The following is a 20,163-nucleotide window of genomic DNA, read 5'->3' as shown; positions in this document are numbered from 1 at the left end:
AGGGTTTTGTTTGTCATTTGGCCCTGTGAGATCCCATTGGCCGGATGGTCTCGTAGCTTTCAAAGTGCCTTGGAAAAGAAATACATGGTGCAGATAGGAAGTCCATGCATCTATGTGCCTGTGGGTACATGGGTGTGAGTGCAGGTCTTTTTGGTCATAGATCCTCCTACAGATGTTCAAATGGCATTGTGTGTTTCTGAGAGGAGCCCATCCCTATTGGTAACTGAGGGTCGTTCTTCTTACCCTTCATTCAGGTGTGGTTATACTTTCCTGGGTACGACAGACACGGTGGCCATGATTGATTAAGGCTCTGCGTGTGGTATCTTTCCCCCATGGAGATGGCTCAGAGATGGGCTGACAAGTGTCCAGTCTCGGTGTGAGTTTCCCGGGTAGGAAGACTTCAAAGCCAGCAGTTACCTTTCATGCTGATCGTTGGTTATAAACCCCCATCAGGTAGAGCTTTGGGCTATGCGTGCTGCAGTGTCAGAGCCTCTCTCGGGGATAGCCTTCCAGAGCACTCTTCTGATCATCTGTCAGAAGAGAAGTCAGGCTGAAGGTTGGCTGGACCACTCAGCTCAGCAGGCATTCAGTCTGTGATCACTTCCATCCTGCACCCAGAGAGACTTCCTGAAGAACTGGAACACTGGGATGCTACCCATTGCAGCTGCTGATGGCCAAGGCTTTACCCCATGCACGTACCTGGCTCTTTAAGAGACATACATTTAAAAGCTGGTTCACAGAAAGCTCTCCACTCCTATGGCTCTTACAACCTTCCCTTCTTCTGCAAGATTCCTCAGTCTTAGGTATAGCAATTGTTTGGCAGACATATCTAATGGAGCTGGGCTCCACTCCTTTGCATTTTGATTGGTTGCGGTTTTCTGTAAGGGTCTCCATCTGTTGCAAAGAGAAGTTTCCTTGAAGACAAGTGAGGGCTACACTCATTTCTGTTATGGTTTATGCTGGTAAACCATAAAGTGGCCATAAAGTAAATCATAAAGTAAAGTGGCCCACAGTAGGTTCTCCTCCGGGACCTATGACTTCACTAGCCCTGGGTAATTGGTTAGGTTTCCGCTACCAAGCACGATTTTCCTCTTGTTGAGCAGGTCCAGTGACCTGAAATTGTGTCTTCTAGGGATGTCAGAAGCTATACCAATAAAGTCTTGCCAACATGACTGCTTAATATATAAGCTGAACAAGGAAAGCAACAATAGGTGTGCTAGCAGGAGGCCCCAATCTTACATAAAGAATTACACAAAGCCAAGGAACCCTGTGAGGGGGAAGTGGTCTTCCCCAGGAAAGAGTAGAGCACCTGGTGATCCAATACCAAATGGTCATAGTAGAACTGCTCAGCCTGGGAAAGCACAGAGCCCTTATGTAGACAGCACCATGAGTGGGCAGAGGGTGGCAGCTGCGTGTTGAGTATGCCTGTGGCTTCTGTTCCTGGGGTAGGCCTTCATAGTATGTTATAGACTGGGTTGGATGGGAGGTCGTTATGGTTTGGGAGGCTCCAAAGGATCAGGACTCGAGGGCCCGGTACTAGGCTGATGGGTCAGATCATGGTGAAGCGACTGGATCGCGAGGGCTGTGAGTATGGTTCTAGTGGGAGGAGGTGGCTGATTAATAGCAGCCTTTGAAGGGTTTACCTTGCTCCTGCACGCCACCCTCCGCTAGGCTGAGCAGAGTAGCTTTGTTCCGGTACACAGTTTCCACCATGATAGTCTGACTTAACTGGAGCCCACAGTGATGGCGCCAAGTGAACACCTGAAGCTTGGAGCCAAATCAATCCTTTCTCCCTTAGTCACTTTTCTCATCAATGTAAGAAAACATCCTGGAGAAGCCACCCCAGGGGTGGGGGGCTGTTCTGAGCTCACAGTGTCAGGGTGCATTCTGTTACAGTGGCGAATGCACAGCACGGCAGTGAGAACATGAGGCAGCGGGTCCCAGTGTCCAGAGTCAGGAAGCAGAGTACTACTGCAGGTGATGAGCTCATGTCTCCCTCCCCCCCCCCCACTTAATTCAGTTACGGACAGCCAAATTAGGTCCTTCTTCTCCAGTCAAAACTCTTTGGAAACAATCTTGTAGACATCTTTCCTTGGTGTTTCTAAACTCAAATTATCAGTGAAAACTCACCATCATAAGTTTGCTCCTTCTCAACTTGTTAACCAAGAATACAGTTTTTAAATTATATGGTTCCACCACTCCTGTTTATTAAAAGAGCATGGGTATTATTTCATAACAACACGAATTTAGCTGAGTTCTACGAATCCCCCAAATTTAAATAGTCCTGATATTGTTCTAAAAGTTGAAGCCAAGTCTTCTGATATCAAAAAGCAATGTTTTATCTTTGTGTCCCTATAAAATGAGAAAAAATATTTGTTTCCAACATGCAATGTCATAGAGTAAATACCCTATTTCAAAAGGAAACAATGGGAGAATAACAAGAAAAAGAAATAGACCAAAGCAAGTGTGAAGTTCAGCAGAGAAAACACAAAACTTGAACTCTACGCCAGGCATATAGAGCTCTTGGTGACATCATCTGGGTCCCAACATCTTTGGGTAGCCCTACCATCCAGGCACTGCTGCCTGCAACACATAGTCTCTCAGTTAGGATGGCTCCATTTAGTGCTTGCAGTTTTACTCACTGGATGCTGATTGTCCTCACATCTCCAACACTCTGGGGGATAGATCTTCACTATAGTCTGGGTTTCACCTTCATGGCTCCATGCAGTGGCTTCTCAGGGCCTCCTTGTAGGGAACCGATGTTGCTGCATATTACCTTCCTTGATGACTTTCTTCAACATTGGCACAAGCCTCTTTGACCCTATATTCTTCCATTGTACACAGCAGCATACGGATAAGACTCCCAAATTCTGCTAGCTCTAAACATAATCTGGTAACTGTAGTGACCTTTGTGTCCCTTGGCAGCGGGATCTAGAAAATATTCCTGTGATTGCTTTTAAGCATGGAAACCCTTTCAGCAACATTCGCAGTTGGCTTTCTGAAATGAATGGTGTTTTCACAAATTGGAGCATTTGACAGATGCTCTCTGGCTGCTCTTTGCTATCATGCAAGTGCAGAATGCAAGGTTTCTCTTTAATGGCACTGAAGAATTTAACAATTACAGTTGTTTCCTCTGCATCCACCTTAATTGCACCTTTAAATGTGTTCACACTATTTTCTCAAAAGACTGAACATTTTTCTGCTTTCTCTTACTATATGCATCTGACTTAGAACAGCAACCATTCCCAGCCTGGGTATGTGGTCTGTTTAAGGTTTATGTATTTATTATGTATGCAGTGTTTCACCTGCACACCAGAAGAGGGCACCAGATCTCAGTATAGATGTTTGTGAGCCACCATGTGGTTGCTGGGAATTGAACTCAGGACCTTTGGAAGACCAGACAGTGCTCTTAACCTCTGAGCCATCTCTCCAGCCCCTGAGTATGTGGTCTTGAGGTTTCCTCTGACAGATAACTTAGTTGATTGATTTTAAATTCAACCGCACTCAAACTCTCAGGACAGGAGCAGAACACAGTGATCACCTTTGCTGGAGTTGAACGTGAGTGCCCCCACCCCCACTTCCCACAGAGTTCTCGCTCCTTCCGAAGCTTCATGCTCCCTCCGAAGCCTCGTCATCTCTGACCGCCTTGTCCACACTTCTCTTGGCATTGTGGGCTTCAAAATTCCCACCCAGACATCCCGTTAAACTCTGCATACAGCTGGCCAGAGATTTCCTAGCCTGAAACGTCAAACTTTTCCACACTCTTTTCACAAACACAGGGTCAGATATATTGTAACAGAACCCGCCCAGTTCTTGCTACTAATCTTCCTGTTTTAGTTACTTTGTCTCTCGCTGTGACAAAATAACTTGGCAAAAGTAACTTAGGGAATGAGTAGTTCACTCTGGCTCAGTCGTTTAAGAGGGTATATCCATCAGGGTGACTCTTTTCTCCTCCCTTAACAGCAGAGGTGCAGCCAGGCATGGTTCTAAATCTAGTCAGGTGGACACTGAAAGCTAAGAATCACAGGGAACTTGTTTTCCTGAGATACTTTGTTACAACTATGGAAAGTGTCTGATACAGACAGCAGTGGCAGCATAGGCCATACAGGAGAGCTGATACGCAGACATGGAAACACACGTGGAAGCATTATAGCTTTGAAGGAAAATGCATCAAGGCGGCGGGGAGCCAAAGAATAACACAAAGCCACACAACACGACAAGCCTTACACAAGGGATTTATTGGGAAAGACTCAAGAGGTAGCTGCCTGGGCTTAGGCAAGAAACAGCAGGAAGCGGAGCAGGAAGCAGGCTTTATATAGGTTTTTTTGGGGGCAGGGTTATTTCCAGGGTGGGGATTGGTGGGATTTGGGTAGGCTTCCAGCTCGGGGATTGGTGAGTTTTGTGGATTTTTCAAACCCAGAAGTGGGCTCAGACCTTTTACCCGACAACACCAGTGATGGAGGTTGCCCCAAGCCTCCACTTAAACAGTGAAGTGAAAACAGAGCAGGGAGGAGGAATCTTGGAGGCATAGCCCAGGGCCACATGTGGAGGCTAGCAGGCGGGTGACTGCCTAGGAAAAGGCTCACACACGGGCATGTGCCAGGAAAAGATGCCCAGGAGCGCCCAGCTTTTCTGGATTATCTTGGATGATTCTGTGCCCAACTCTAAAGGCATTCTTGCCCAGGAGCGTCCTTGAATGATCACCAAGTGAGAATGTACCTGCTTAGAGTCCAGCTCAGCTCCCTCTGAGAACGTAGCCTGAGAGGAGGGCTGGCTTCAGACCCAAAGTCGTCTCTGCACACAGCTAAATGGGCCTCAGTGTCTGGTTTGCAGAGCTCAGAGGCAGAGATGTTCTGAGCTACAATGGATTGGATTTCCTTGTAGTAGGAGCAGAATATAGAGGGTCATGTGTGTATGGACTCGCCTTGGGGTGGGCAGGCGTGTCTGTATAGTTATCCTGGGCATGTGTCCACATGGTCATCCTGCATACGGAAGGGCAGCAGTCTGGACAGTCATTCTGGGAGGAGGCGGATGAAGCACCTGTACGTTTATCCTGGCACCCGTGTGGTTGTCTGGGAATATGTAGACACATACCCTATGTGGTCATCATGGGAGCGGATGGACATACATTCAGATCTCCATCAGAAGGATGGTCTGTTAAAACCACTCCCACGAACTGTCTCACGAGGATCGGTACAACCAACTGTGTAAATGCCGGATAGGTGCCAGGCACTGTGTAAATGCTTTCTTAGTCTTCCCTGTGGTCCAGGTGAGAGTACTCCTTAGTCTGATGATCAGCTGCTGATTATTTGAGCTTTCACACGGGACAGTCATATCACTGGGCTCCCAAATGATTAAGGGTCTAGTCATACACTGGATCTTTCTTTAAACAACTGGACATATCTATGGCATCCATTCTTAACTGTATTTTAATTTTTCAATAAACTCATTTTTATTGTTCTTTCATTTATAATACCACGTGTGCCTTACCTCCAGCTAATGTTTGTTACTTTGTTACTTTTTCTCTTATTGAAAATAGATTAAAAAAATAAAATTTATTCTGATTATAATTTTTCCTCCCCTTACTCCTCCTAGTTCCTCCCCACCTCTCATCCTATCTGGATCTGCACCCTTTTTGTCTCCTGTCTGAGAAAGCCAACAGAAGTTTAAGGAATAATAATAATAATGAAATAAAATGAAATAACACAAAGACAAACAAATAGAAGTAGGAGAAAACAACTGAACAAAAAAGGGCCTAATAAAAGGCACAAAAGTGCATAAAGATGTAGTGACAAATCCATAGGAATCCCATTATGCTGGTGTCTGAATGACAATGCCATTGCCTTGTGGAGCGTTCTCCATTTCATGAGGTCCCATTTTTAAATTGTTGGTCATTGTGCCTGTGCTATTGTGTTCTGTTTAGAAAGCTTTTTCCTATGACAATGAGTCCAAAGCTTCCCCCCTCTTTCTCATCATATATGACTTTATGTTGAGGTCTTGATCCATTTGGAGTTGAATTTTGTGCAAGTTGATAAGTGTGGATCTATTTGCATTCTTCCACATGTAGCCATCCAGTTTGATCAGCACCCTTAGTGGAAGATGCTGCCTTTTCCCCCAGTGTGTACTTCTGGATTCTTTATATAAAAAACCCTAGGTGTTCAGAGGAGTGCACATTTATGCCTGTGTCTTCAGTCATATACTCCATTGATTAATTAGGGTTTCTGTTATTGTGCCAATACCATCCTTGTTTTATTACTATAACTCTGTAGTACAATTTGACATCAGGGATGATAATATTTCCAGAAGTTCTTTTATTGTACAGGATTATTTTTTAGGTATCCAGGTTACTTGATTCTGTAGGTTTTCCTGTGGTGTCCTTGACTCATATGATTTCTTCCTCCCCCTCTTTCGCATGATTCTCCAAGCTCTGCCTAATGTTTGGTTGTGGGTCTCTGTGTTGGCTTTCATCAGTTGCTTAGTGAAGCCCTTTTGATGATAGTTGTGCTAGGCTCCTGTCTGTAAGTATAGCAGAGGACCATTAACAGTGTCGGGGTGGGCCATGTCTCGTGGCATGGGTCTTAAGCTTGACCAGTCATTGACTGGTCATTCCCACAATTTCTGCTCCATCCTTACTCCTGCACATCTTGTAGGCAGAACAAATTGTAGGTTAAAGGCCTTGTGGCTGGGTTGGTGTCCTAGTCCCTTCTTTGGAAGCCTTGACTGCTTACAGGAGATAGCCAGTTCAGGCTCCATACTGCCCATTGCTAGGAATCTTAGCTGGTATTCCCTCATAGATTCCTAGAAGTTTCTATGGCCCTAGTGATCTAGCTCATCCTAGAGATCCCCCCAATCCTGTTGCCCCTCCCAGTACTCTCTCCCCTTGTCCTCCCCAACATGACCTCTTCTGTTATCTCTCTACCACTGTCTGGTTCTCTCCTCCTTATCCACCTGTGTCTATTCTATTTCTCCTTTTTGGTGAGATTCAAGTGTCCTCATTGAGCCCTCCTTGTCACTTAGCATCTTTGTGTCTGTGGATTGTAGCATGGTTATCCTTTACTTTAAGGCTAATATCCACTTATAAGTGAGTACCTACAGTGTTTGTCTTTCTGGGTCTGGGTTACCTCACTCAGGATGTTCTTTTCTAGTTCCATCCATTTGCCCACAAATCGCATGATGTCTTTGTTATTAATAGCTAAGTAGTATTCCACTGTGTAAATGTACCACAGTTTCTTTATCCATTTTTCGGTTGAGAGATATATAGGTTGTCTCAAGTTTTTCACTATTAAGAATGAAGCTGCTATGAATATGGTTCAGCAAGAGTCCTTGTGGTATAGTGGAGCATCTTTTGGGTATATGCACAGGAGTGGCATAGCTGGGTCTTGAGATAGATCCATTCCAAATTTTTCTAAGTAACCACCAAATTGATTTCCAAAGTGGTTGTACAAGTTTGCACTCCCACCAGCGATGGAGGAGTGTTCCCCTTTCTCCACATCCTCACCAGCATGTGCTGTCACTTGAGTTTTTGATCTTAGCCATTCTGACGGGTGTAAGATGGAATCTCAGAGTTGTCTTAATTTGCATTTCCCTGATGACTAAGGACGCTGAACATTTCTTCCAGTGTTCCTCGGCCACTTGAGATTCCTCTGTTGAGAATTCTGTTTAGATCTGTACCCCATTTTTAAATTGGGTTATTTGATTTGTTGATGTCTAGTTTCTTGAGTTCTTTATTATTTTGTATATTAGCCTTTTGTTGGGTATAGGGTTTGTAAAGATCTTTTCTCATTCTTATTCCTTTGCCTTACAAAAAACTTCCAGTTTCATGAGGTCCCATTTATTGTTGATCTTAGAGCCTAAGCTGCTGGTGTTCTGTTGAGGAAGTGTGGTCCTATGCCAATGAGTTCAAGGCTCTTCTCCACTGTCTCTTCTATTAGATTTAGTGTGTCCAGTTTTATGTTGAGGTCTTTGATCCACTTGGACTTGAGGATGATAAATATGGATCTATTTGTGTCCTTCTACATTAGACATTCAGTTAGGCCAGCACCATTCATTGAAGATGCTTTCTTTTTTCCCATTGTAGAGTTTTGTTAGAAATCAAGTGTTCACAGGTGTGTAGGTTTACTTTTGGGTCTTCAATTCCGTTCCACTGATCAACCCATCTGTTTCTATGTCAATACTATGAGGTTTCTATTACTATTCCTCTGTATCAAAGCTTGAGTTCAGGGATAGTGATAGCTCTGGAAGTTCTTTTATTGTACGGGATTGTTTTTAGATATTCTGGGTTTTTGTTTTTCCATATGAAGTTAAGTATTTTTCTTTCAAGGTCTTCAGAGACCCTGTGTTGGAATTTTGATGGGAATTGCATTGAATCTGTAGACTGAATTGGGTAAAATGACCATTTTTACTATGTTAATTCTACCAATCCATAAGCATTCTCCACATTTTAGTTAATTTAGATAAGGTTTGTTAATATTATTTGTTTTTCAAAGAACCAACTCGCTCATTAATTCTTTGTAGTTTTTGATTGTTTGTTTGTTTGTTTTCTATTGACTTTAGGCTTGAGATTGATGATTTCTTCCCATATACTCTCTTTGCGTGTGATTTCTCTGTTCTAGAGCTTTCTGGTGTGCCATTAAGCTGCTATTATGAGATCTCTCCAGCTATTATTTTTTAAAGTATAAGAACTTAGTGCTATGACCTTGCCTCTTAAACCTGCCTTCATTCTGTACATTATGTTTAGTAGGTTTGGTATATTGTGTTTTTATTTTCCTTCAATTTCATGAAGTTTTCCATTTGTTCCTAATTTATGTCTTGACTCAGTAGAGAGTTGTTCAGTTTCCACGAGTTTATAAACTTCCTGTTGTTGCTGTCCAGTGTTAATTGTGATAGGATGAATGGAGTTATTTCAGTTTTCTTGTATTTGTTGAGACTTATTTTGTGTCCATGTGGTCAATTTTGGAGAAAGTTCCATGAGCTTCTGACAGGAAGAGACAATCTTTTGTGAAATGTTCTATAAATATCTGTCATGTACATTTGTTTAATGACATCAGTTGGCTCCAGAATTTCTCTATTTGGTCGTTGTCTGGATGACTTGTGAATTGGTGACAGGAAGGTACTGATGTCTCCCATTATCAGTGTGTGAGGGTCCATATGTGATCTAAGCTATAGTATTGTTTCTTTTATGAACTTGGGCACACTTGTGTTTGGTGTATAGATGTTAAAAATTGCATATCTTCTTGGTGAATTTTTCCTTTGATGAGTGTGCAGTGTCCTTCCCTATGTCATCTGATTAGTTTTGGTTTGAAGTCTGTTTTTGCCAGACATCAAAACAGCTGCACCAGCTTGCTTCTTAATTTCCTTTACTTGAAATATCATTTTCTATCCTTTTACACTGAGGTGTGTTAAGGTATGTTAAGGTCTTGCATATTAAGGTGTGTTTCTCGTATGTAGCAGAAAGATAGGTCTTGTTTTCACACCCATCTGTTAGTCTGTGTCTTTTTACTGGGGAGTTGAGATGTCAATGTTAGGAGTTTGAAGTGAGCAGTGTTTGTTGATTCCTGTGACTCTGTTCTGTGGTGTGGGTTTCCCCATTGTTTTGACTTTCTTGCCTGATATTATTTATTCTTTGTGTTTTCTTGGATATGGTTAGCCTCTTCAGGTTGAAGTTTTCCTTTTAGCATTTTCTGTGGAGCTGGATTTGTAGAAAGGTACTGCTTAGATTTGTTTTTAACATGAATGTTTTATTTTCCTCACCTATTGTGGTAGAAAGTTTTGGTGGGCATTGTAGTCTGGCATGGTGTTGGGGTATCTTAGATTTTTTAAAAAAAAGAACATCTGTCCAGGCCCTTTTGGCTTTTAGAGTCTCCATTGAAAAGTCATGTGTTATTCTATCAGGTCTGCCTTTATATTTTAGTTGGTATTTGTCCTCTGCAGCCTTTAATAGTGTTTCTTTGTTCTTGTACATTTATTTTTGTGACTATTATGTAAGTGGAGGATTTCTTTTCTGGTCCAGTCTATTTGGTGTTCTTAATATTTCTGGTACTTTGATAGGCACTTTCTTGTTCTTGTTCTTGTTCTTGTTCTTGTTCTTGTTCTTCTTCTTCTTCTTGTTCTTCTTATTCTTCTTGTTCTTCTTCTTCCTCTTCTTCTTCATGTTGGGGACATTTTCTTTTTTAATTTTTTATTTATTTAATTTATTCAGATTACATCTAAATTGTTATCCCATCCCTTGTATCCTCCCGTTCCTCCCTCCTGCTTTCACTCTATTCCCCTCCCCTAGGTCTATGACTGAATGGGACCTCCTCCCCCACTATATGGTCATAGGCTATCAAGTCTCATCTTGGTATCCTGCTTATTCTTCCTCTGAGTGACACCAGGTCTCCCCACCACTGGGAAGTGGTCAAATATGGGTCACCAGAGTTCATGTCAGAGTCAGTCCCTGCTCTCCACTCAACTGTGCAGAATGTCCTGTCCATTGACTAGATCTGAGTAAGGGTTTGACATTTACTGCATGTATTGTCCTTGGATGGTGCAGTAGTTTGAGCAGAACCCCTGGGTCCAGGTCTGCCTGTCATGATGCTCTTCTTGTAGGTTTCTAGGATCCTCTGGATCCTTCTATTTCCCCAGGGACATTTTCTTTTATGATTTTGTTGAAAATAGGTTCTGAGTTTCTTTTCCTTCCTCTATTCCTATTAGTTGTAGATTTTGACTTTTCACAGTGCCCTGGCTTTCTGGATTTTTTTTCCTGGGAGATTTTTAGATTTAACATTTACTTGGACAGAGGTATCCATTTCTTCTATCTTGTCTTCAATGACTCAAATTCTCTCTTCCATCTCTTGTTTTCTGTTGGCGAGGCTTGTCTCTGAGTTTTCTGTTTATGTTCCTTAATTTTTCTTTTCCAGACTTCTCTCAGTTTGGCTTTTCTTTATTGATTCTATTTTTGCTTTCAGATCTTGAACAGCTTTTTTATTTATTTCCTTCCAGTGTTTGTTTGTATTTTCATGGATTTCTTTAAGGAATTTATTAATTCCCTTTTTAAGGACCTCTACCATATTCATAAAAGCCATTTAAAAGACTTTATCTTGTGCTTCATCTATGTTGGAATACTTAGAGCTTGCTGTGGTAGTGTTCCTGAGCTCTAATGGAGACATATTATTCTTGCTGTTACTAATTGTGCTTTTTACACTAGTGTCTGGTCATCTGGGATTGAGAAGATTATAATTCTAGGTGGTGATATCTGTTCTCATCTTGTTGGGTGTGTTGGGTTTGTTCCTTGGTTTCTGTTGCCCTCTCTGATTCTTAGGAGAATGTGGTTGCTGTATATTGCCTGATAGGGACATTTTCTGGGATCCTGATAGGTGTGATCACTAGGGATTCTGGGCAAAACAGTCCTTGCTATTGGGAGCTGACACTTAAGGATGGATATGGGCTAGAGATGAGGTGTCCATAGGAGGAAGGGAAGCAATGTGTGCCACCAGGAACTGCTTAGTGCCCTGGGAATGGGGGCAGAGAGGGATAAAAGGCCATAGAAGGAAGTCTGCTACAGAGCTGGGGATGAGACTAGAGCATTGGCTGTAAAGGTGAGTTGGCTCCTGAGTCAAAGGCATGGATCGGTGAGGAAGGCTGTAGAAGGTCTGTGTGAGCCACTGGAAGTTGTGCCAGAGAGAAGAGTGGAGGCTACGGAGGTGGGGATGAGACTGGGGGCGGCGGGGCTGGACTTACAGACAGGTTACATTTTTTTTTTTTGATATGTGGCATTGTAATAGCCTTGGCTGCAATGTGGTAATTAAAGATAAACCATGTTGGGTTTGCAGAAATTATTCTTAGTTCTTAGTCTGAAGAACAACTTGGAGCCTTGCAGATCTTGGTCCTTTGGATGGAAGTTCTTGAAACTGCAAGTCCTTACCATGGCCCTTTGTTCTGACCTGGAAGGACAGCACCATGGCTCCAGATGGGTCCCCAGGAGGGATTCCTATCAGTTGACTTCATCAGGATATCTCTTTCCAGTGAGATAGCAAAGTAGGTTTTATTGAAACTGTTTCATAAATCATTCTCTCTTAAAAACTATCTGTTCTGATTGGGAGTCACAGTGCTTCCATGCTCTGGCCATTCTTCCATGGTGAAGCTGTGAGTCCTCTTGGTGGGTTTCTGCTTGCACACCCCGTGTGTCTGGGGCAGGACATGCACTTAGCCAAGCAAAGGGGCTTTCAGCTGCTCCTCTAAGGAGCAGTGGTCTCAGTCGGCCTTTGTTCTGTGTCCATCTGAAAATTCACTGTTTTGAGTGTGTGTGTGTGTGTGTGTGTGTGTGTGTGTGTGTGTGTGTGTGTGAGAGAGAGAGAGAGAGAGAGAGAGAGAGAGAGAGAGAGAGAGAGAGAGAGAGAGAGAGAAAGAGTGTGTGTTTGTGTTGCTGGGCCACCAACCCAGGGGCTCACACACGCTAGGCAAGCATTTCATCACTGAGTGATACTCCAAGTCTTCTGGTCGTTTTTAGCAGCAGATTTCAGTGACATTAAACATGTCCACATGGTTATGTCTCTGGCACACTATCCATGTCCTCATCTTCCCACACTGACGCTCTGTCCCCAGGAAACAATGGCTGTCTAGCCTCCTCTCCACCCCTGACACTCAGCATTCTGTCTTCCCAATCTGACCACTTTTGAGACTGGCTTCTTTTATTTAGCCCAGTGTCCTTGAGAGTTACAATGCTGTATCAGGTGTGATGATTTCCTCTTTTTTCTTTCTTTCTTTCTTTTTTTTAAGCACAGAATATTTATCTGTATGGATGGATCCCAATCTATTTATCCACCTATCTGACAGTGGACCCTATGTTCTTCCGACTTTGGCCTCTATCAATAGGGCTTCTGTGATCATGGATGTACATGGATCTCTTTGAGACTCTGCTTTTGGGTTTGGCAAACTTTTATGAACTAGGAATCCAATATGGTGGTAATTGATATATAAAGCTAAATCAGCTTCATTATTTTTGTTTCAAGGTAGGGCAGTCGGCGGAGAATACTGTAATGCTGTGCTTGTGGGCACACAGTGCATTATGGACTTACACTGAGGTCAGAGGGTGAATCTTTATGTGTTTTTGTACATGTTTATCCGTGTGTGTGTGTGTGTGTGTGTGTATGTGTGTGTTTGCCAGAGGCTGACATCAGATGCCTTCTATGGTTGCTTTTCACCTTAATTTGAGACAAAGTATCTCACTGAGCTTGGGGCTCACCAGTTCTTCTAGATTGGCTGGTCAGTGAGCTCCAGGAATCCTCCTGTCCCCTTGTTCCTGGTGCTGAGCTTACAGCTGTGCTCTGTGACACTTGGATTTTTACCTGAGCACATGGCCGGGTCCTCGTGCCTTTTTGAAAAGCAGTTTACTAGATGAGCCATGTCCCTAGTCCCTGGGTGAGTCTTGAGAGGGGAGTGATGGGTGCAGGCAGCTGTCACTGGCTCATGGTGGACATGGGGTAGAGCGGGGAAGCAGACAGCCCATCCCTTTGTGGCTTGTTAAATGTCCCCAGAAGGCTCCTGCTCACTAGGCACACTTCCTCTGAGGCACACTGATGGCCACACTCTGTGCTGCGGCCGGGTGCCTGAGTACTGCTGGGGTCAAGAGCCTATGGTGACACTGTGTGCAAACATACACAGCCTGCTGTATATGTGAGAACAGCATTGCTCAGCAGGTCCAGGGTTGCACATGGTCACAGCCCTGTGGAGGCTCTGGCTTTGGAGCCTGCTTTTACCTGGGTCTCACAAGGGTGCAGTGCATGTTGAGCCTCCAGGGTGAGGGGAACCCCTACTTTGTTGTAATAATCTTCAAAACTCTGACACATGAAGAGGTGAAAGCCCAGAACAGGATGGCCCTTTCACACCCAGCTTCCCTCAGTGTAACGAGAGGACTGGAGGTGAAGGTGGGATGGGCGGGTTTCTTCTATTTCCGGGGTGGGTTGAAGCATCAGGTGGACCTCTGCATGGGTGCTGTGGCACATACATGACTCTACTGTCCCCATTCTGTGGTAGGTCAGACAGTGAGGGCTTCCATGTTGGGGGGACTGCCTTAAGTATGTGGGGTGGGGTAGGGGGGACAAAGGTCAGTGAGCTGGATGGAGGAGAGGAGAGCTCTGGGATAAAGCTTTTTAGAAGCCATTCCACTCCCTTTCTCCCTCTGGAAGGTGGCTGCGAGCCTTTCAGTTAGTGGAACAGAAGGATCCCAGGGCCGGCCATGGGTAGCTGTCCTGCGGTAACAGCTACTTTCCAGGTCAGGCAGGGACTAGGAGACTGTCCCGTTTGTCCACACAATGTACTGTTTTCATTTTGTGCTGTTTCCAGGCCTCCTGTCACACCTTTTTATTCCCACCGAGGCTGATAGGAGCAGCAGCTGGTTACTTGGCAACGCTGCTGCAGCTCTACTGATGGGAGATTGGCGGCTGCTGCTGAGCCCCTCTCCTCTGCTTATCTTCACTCCTCCAGCCCTGGACCAAATGCTCCAACTGTGGGGCTCTCCCAGGTGGACCTGGACTGCATACAGAATTCACTGCTGAGTAGGAGCCGAGCCTTGGGCATCCCTGTCTAGGTGTGGCCCAGAGTGGATGTGCAGGATGTCTGGTTCAGGCAGTTGCACCTTGTTCTGGCAAGCATGAAGGAGCCTACCAAGCTGTGATGGCAGAGCCCTCACCTCCCTGAGGAGTAAAAATGCTTCAATGACTGACTTGGTATAAATCAAGGGACAAAGATGTCATCTCAGGTCCTGCCATGGTGCTGTTGGGTCAGCAAACCATGGCAGCTGGGAACTTTCTGCTTCCTTCGTTCCTTAGGTTTAAACTCATTCTTTCTCGCTCTCTCTTTTAATCTCCCTGTCCCTGCTGCCACTTCCCTCTATGAAGTTCAGGGTGGCTTCCAGCTCATGGGCTTTCTGCCGTCACCTCTTACCATACCCAGCTCTGTCCCCGTTCAGTATGTGGAATATCCAGGAGGAATCTTTCTCCCTGGACAGTACCTCAGGGAGCTGCTCACAGATTGTGTATTCACACCCTTCTTTCGGCTGCTCCCTGCTCTCAGATCTCGGTTATTAGTTTTGTTTGTTTGTGCCAGACTGTGGAATTTCAGTATTGTACACAATGCTCAGATCATCTGGTTCTTCTGTGCTATTTCCGGAAGAGATAAATCCTGAATCCCACAGGGGCTAAGCAGCCACATGAGGGTGGACAATGGCTTATCTCTGGGCTCATATTTCTTGAAGTTTGCCCAGTAAATTCTAATGGTGACCACGATGAGGCTTGATTCATCCAGTTTCCATAGTTACCAGCACTCAGTCAAGGCAGACTACAGTTTCTATGGTTATCACTATGTTTGGACCATGGTTTCCATGGTCACCACTATGTGATCGAGTTCTGATAATGACGATGGCGAGGAGGAGGAGGAGGAGGAGGAGGAGGAGGAGGAGGAGGAGGAGGAGGAGGCTGGGTTCATTTTATTCTTATTGTGACCACCATTCCGTCGTGTTGGTTTGCCATTTCCTCAGAAACTGTGGTAAGATTGAGTTGATTCACAGTTCTGATGGCGAGGTTGGGTTGGCCCACAGTTTCCATGGTGACCATGACGTGGTAGCTGGGCTGACTCACAGCAGCTTTCCTCTGCTGACTCAGTTTTTCTTTATTTTCCCCATAGAAAATTCCAAGAGAAAATGTGTTAGAAATTGCTCCTGCTTTTTTTGTTTTTAAGTTCCTTTTAACACTCTACTGTACACTGCAGTGAGATATGCCTGCTCGTATATCTGGCTCCTCAGATGAAGCCTAGGTTCCTTTCAGACAGATACTGTGTCCAGTTTGTCTTTACAAATATTGCTGCATAGGCCCTGTGTGCCACCCTTGGCTGTGGGCATGCATGCAGAGTTGGGCTGGCTGTACACTGCTCAGAGAGGTGTTGCATCTGTGATGTGCCCATCGCTGCATATCATATAATAATAATAATAATTATTATTTGCTTTATTTTCATGGTGTTGGAAATGGGTAGAATACAGGGCTTTGTGTGCACTAAGCCAGGGCCCTGACAGTAAGTTATGCCTCGGCTCCTTGATTATTTTAGCATCCAGAGAAAATGTTATGAACAATCATGATCAGCTTGCACAGTCTGTTTGTTCTGAGTGACACTGTTTTACGTTTGGTGTCTTAATGTCCCAGTTGTGAAGATGAACATCATCCACTAAGACGCTAAGATGTCATTCTCTATCAGTGTGTGTGTGTGTGTGTGTGTGTGTGTGTGTGTTGTGTGTGTGTGTGTGTGTGTGTAGCTGGATTTCCACAGCAATGAAAAAGAACCTTGAGTTTGTGCTGGACAGCTGTGTCCACGAGAATCTTAGATGGTGTCACGTTGCTGCCGCAGTGAATGGTAGCTTGGTTCCATCCCGGGTGCCATGTTAAGGTTTGTGGGCGCTGCCTGTGTGCTGGCCTTTGCCTGTACTGCCAGGGCTGGCCTGGGCTTTCCTTTCCCATGGGCCCTTCCTTGCTGGGCCATGTTGGCTCTCTGCTGTCATCCAGTAGGGTGGAGCTGGGCTTGGGAAGTGGTCAGAGTGGCTATGAAGGACCCGGTCCTTTGAGGGACTGTCGTGTGGTTGCTAAGGAAACCTGTCACACTCCTCCTGCCCCAGCCTGGCCATCCGTTACTACAGTAGATGCCGTCCACATGAAAGCAGTGTGGGTACCCGCAGTTACCCTGCTTCCTCTGACCTCTGCCTCACGAGCACAGTATTGACGGGGCACAGTAGGGAGCAGAGCCCCGACCTGAAGTGGCCCCGGATACCTCTGAGAGTGAGGAGTGAGTGGTCGCTGCTGGCAGCTGAGGAAGCCTAGGTTGCAGACAGTTACTTTGCCTCAGCTATTTCTGTGAGTAGTGATCAAAAGATTCCAGTCGAGTCTTCCATCTCATTGTAGGAAACTCAAGGTTGTGGCAGGAGTGGGCCGGAAGCCGCTCTGTAGGTCCATGCCGGGCGGTGATGCTTCTTAGGCCCCTTGACTCTAGGGGACCTGGCGTCTGGAAGCCTTGGAGCACAGCGCACAGAGCAGCTCCGAGGCACAGGCTCAGCGTAACATTAAGGAAAGTGAACGAAACAGTCACTTGAGTTTTAGAACTTGCTTACAAGCTCCAGGTCCTGTGCTATCTCTTGACTCTCTCTGACTTTAAATTTTACTCCATCAAAAAAAATTAAAAAAAAAATTTTTTTTTACTCCATCAGTTTCTGTGAAATGAAATCGGTAAAGTGACGAAATCCCTACCAGAGGCCAGAGAGACTGTGGGATAGTGACTGCTGACTCCTGGGGTACAGGCTGAGCCCCAGGATCTTCCGGGCTGGGGCAGGCCACCTGTCACCCAGGCCCTTGGTCTTAGAGATACAGTGGAAGAGCAAGTAAAATGTCTGCTTCTGCTCTCAGCAGCTCCAGGTGGTTACCTTGTCCCCTGCTTCCAGCCAGCTGGGCTGCCTCGCACATGCCAGCTGCCACTCCTCTGCCTGGGCAGCGTCTTCCTTGAGGCAAGGAGTTGTTTGACCATCGTTTGTCTGTGTAAGTAGGCGTTCATCAGGACACAGTCCTGCCCGATGCTATTGGCTCTTGTGAATGCACCTACAGTCCGATGCGGCCTCCCTCACGGGAGTAGGGGGGGTGGGGGTGGGGTGGGGGCTGCTGTCCGTGTCTGGGTGTGCCGGGGCCCATGGGGGCTGCTGTCCGTGTCTGGGTGTGCTGGGGCCCATGGGGGCTGCTGTCCGTGTCTGGATGTGCCGGGGCCCATGGGGGCTGCTGTCCGTGTCTGGGTGTGCCGGGGCCCATGGGGGCTGCTGTCCGTGTCTGGGTGTGCTGGGGCCCATGGGGGCTGCTGTCCGTGTCTGGGTGTGCCGGGGCCCATGGGGGCTGCTGTCCGTGTCTGGGTGTGCTGGGGCCCATGGGGGCTGCTGTCCGTGTCTGGATGTGCCAGGGCCCATCTATCCGGTGTAGCCGCATGGCTGTGGTGTAAGAGGACAAACTTCCCCTGAATTTGAACTTCTGCTCTTATCCTGGGGCACATGGGCACACAGCGTGTGCCAATGTCTCTGGAGAAACCGTCAGAGCTTCATCCCTGAAGGAATCAGGTGGGAGGGGGCCCATTTACTCTGAAGCGCCTTTCAAATTATTACTCTTTTAAAAAATCTGCTTATCTCGACTTTACCTAGAATGTTGGTTGACTGTGGGTCACTACTGAGTCAAATTGCTCACGGCTGTGAACGCTCTGGTCATGTGGCTTGATGCAGGATTTTTGCTCTCTCATCACTGTAGTGGTGCCTGGACCTGTCCATTTGTGACACTGCTGTTCCTCAGTCCTATCTGGTGGCTCCCTGTTTAGCACAGAAAAATATACAAGGGTAGGGGCATGTGGAACGGTGAGAGACTGGCTTGTCACTGAAGTGCACAACCAGTTTCTGCTCATGGAAGAAGTGGACAAAGAGCTAATATTGGCAGTCATGACCTGACTAGGCATACACGTCTCTCACTGCTCCCTGCACCCTTGCTCTCTTCTTCCTCGCCCAGGCAGTTGGCTGTCCCTGGGCTGAGGCCAAGTGACTGTGGTGATGAATGAGTGCCCCTGAGCTGTCTGGTGTTCGGAACAACAGGCCCCACCCAGTTCCCCAGCTCCCTCACTGTTCCAATTACTGTGAAGCAAGTGGAGTGAGCATTAGCAGCCTGTTTGCCATGTGTAGGATGACTGCAAGACCGTCTCATGACCTCTGGGGACACCATGCGTCTCATTAGTGGAGAAGGGGTCATGGGATGTTCTATCCATCAGGGCTATCTCAGGGTCAAGTGTGTTGAGTGTCAGCACACTCACACACATGCACACATACATGTACATCCACACACACATGCATGCATGTGCATGCATACACACACGCGCGCGCGCGCGCACACACACACACACACACACACACATACACACACGCATGCACGACAACGATAAACCAAACAGGGATTTTCTTGGTTCCAGAAGAAGATATGCTTTCACCCTATGTAACCATGATAACCCCATTTTCTAAGACAAATATTGGGAAACAAGTTATGAGGAGAAAGAAAGCAGATGTATGGGGCAATGGTGTCCCTGGAAAAGTACAACACCTGTGAGGCAGGAGCGATGTCAAGCCTCCCTCAGCCTTGGTTTCCAGGTGGCTAACATGGGATTACAGGACACACACACACACACACACACACACACACACACACACACACACACAGAACCTTAGTCCATTCAGGCTGCAAAACAGGCAACACACACACACACACACACACACACACACACACACACACACACACACACACTCCTGTCCTGGAGGTGGATGCCCAAGGTTAGCACAGCACCAGGTTCTATGTATGGAGGAACTTTTGTGTCCTCATGTGCAGGGATAGGGGGTATTTCTTACATCTTTCAGAAGACGCTAAGCTCATTCATAAAGGTCTCCCCTCATGACTAACCACCTACCTACCAAAGGCCCAGCCGTCAATGACCTCACTTTAGGGTTAGGATTCAACACAGGAGTTTGGGGCACATTCAACATGCTATGTGGTTGCAACGGAGCTGTGGGAATGCATGGGGACTTGGTGGGACAGAGGTCCTTGAGCTCTGCTCTCCTCGACATCTTCATCAGCGTTTCCACATCACGTGGTCCTCACTTCCAGAAGGGAACTCCTGCCTTTCTGGTCCATGTTCCTGGCCTTGTCTGCTAAGCAGGCTGCCACTTGCTCACTGGCAGTAGTACATCTATTGCTGGATTTACTGTGTTAGACACGTTATGGTCCTGGGCGACGGAGAGATGACAGACACTCCAGAAAGGGCTAGCAGCAACCACACAGTTGCACAGCACTTCCAACGTCCTCACCCACATCCTGCTGTGAACACAGATGTGTGGTGGGCAGCACAGGTGTGTTCTTGGCAGAGCTAGTCATACCAGCGAGTCGACAGGTGCTGTGTCTGGTTGCTGACCCACTGCTTTCTGTGGCTAGTCCAAGTACGGCTCTGAGCTACAGTGAAATCACCTAAAGTAAAGGGTGTTCCAGCTGCAAGCCCTGCTTGCCTCCGGTTTCATTTGATTTTAAATATTTATATAGATGAGTAATGATAATACTTATAAAAGAAAAAGTCTTGAATTTGAGA

General features: G+C 45.9%; 1 protein-coding gene and 1 pseudogene across 3 annotated transcripts in view; one reads left to right on the top strand and one right to left on the bottom strand.

Annotated features, from left to right (window-relative positions):
• Nucleotides 1-1,713, bottom strand: part of LOC311603375 (KAT8 regulatory NSL complex subunit 2-like) — a 55,253-nt pseudogene extending 53,540 nt beyond the window's left edge. Inside the window, exon 1 of the transcript in view lies at nucleotides 1,644-1,713. The product of the transcript in view is annotated as a KAT8 regulatory NSL complex subunit 2-like (transcript). The remainder of the gene's footprint in view (nucleotides 1-1,643) is intronic.
• PTPRN2 (protein tyrosine phosphatase receptor type N2) overlaps nucleotides 1-20,163 on the top strand; it is a 705,670-nt gene that overhangs the window by 150,760 nt on the left and 534,747 nt on the right. The window lies entirely within an intron of this gene.

Source organism: Acomys minous, assembly GCF_964271855.1.
Source record: "Acomys minous genome assembly, chromosome: 8".
In the NCBI taxonomy this organism is placed as follows: Eukaryota; Metazoa; Chordata; class Mammalia; order Rodentia; family Muridae; genus Acomys; species Acomys minous.
The sequence above is the reverse complement of the archived record's forward strand: the minus strand, read 5'-3'. Positions and strand labels throughout refer to the sequence as shown.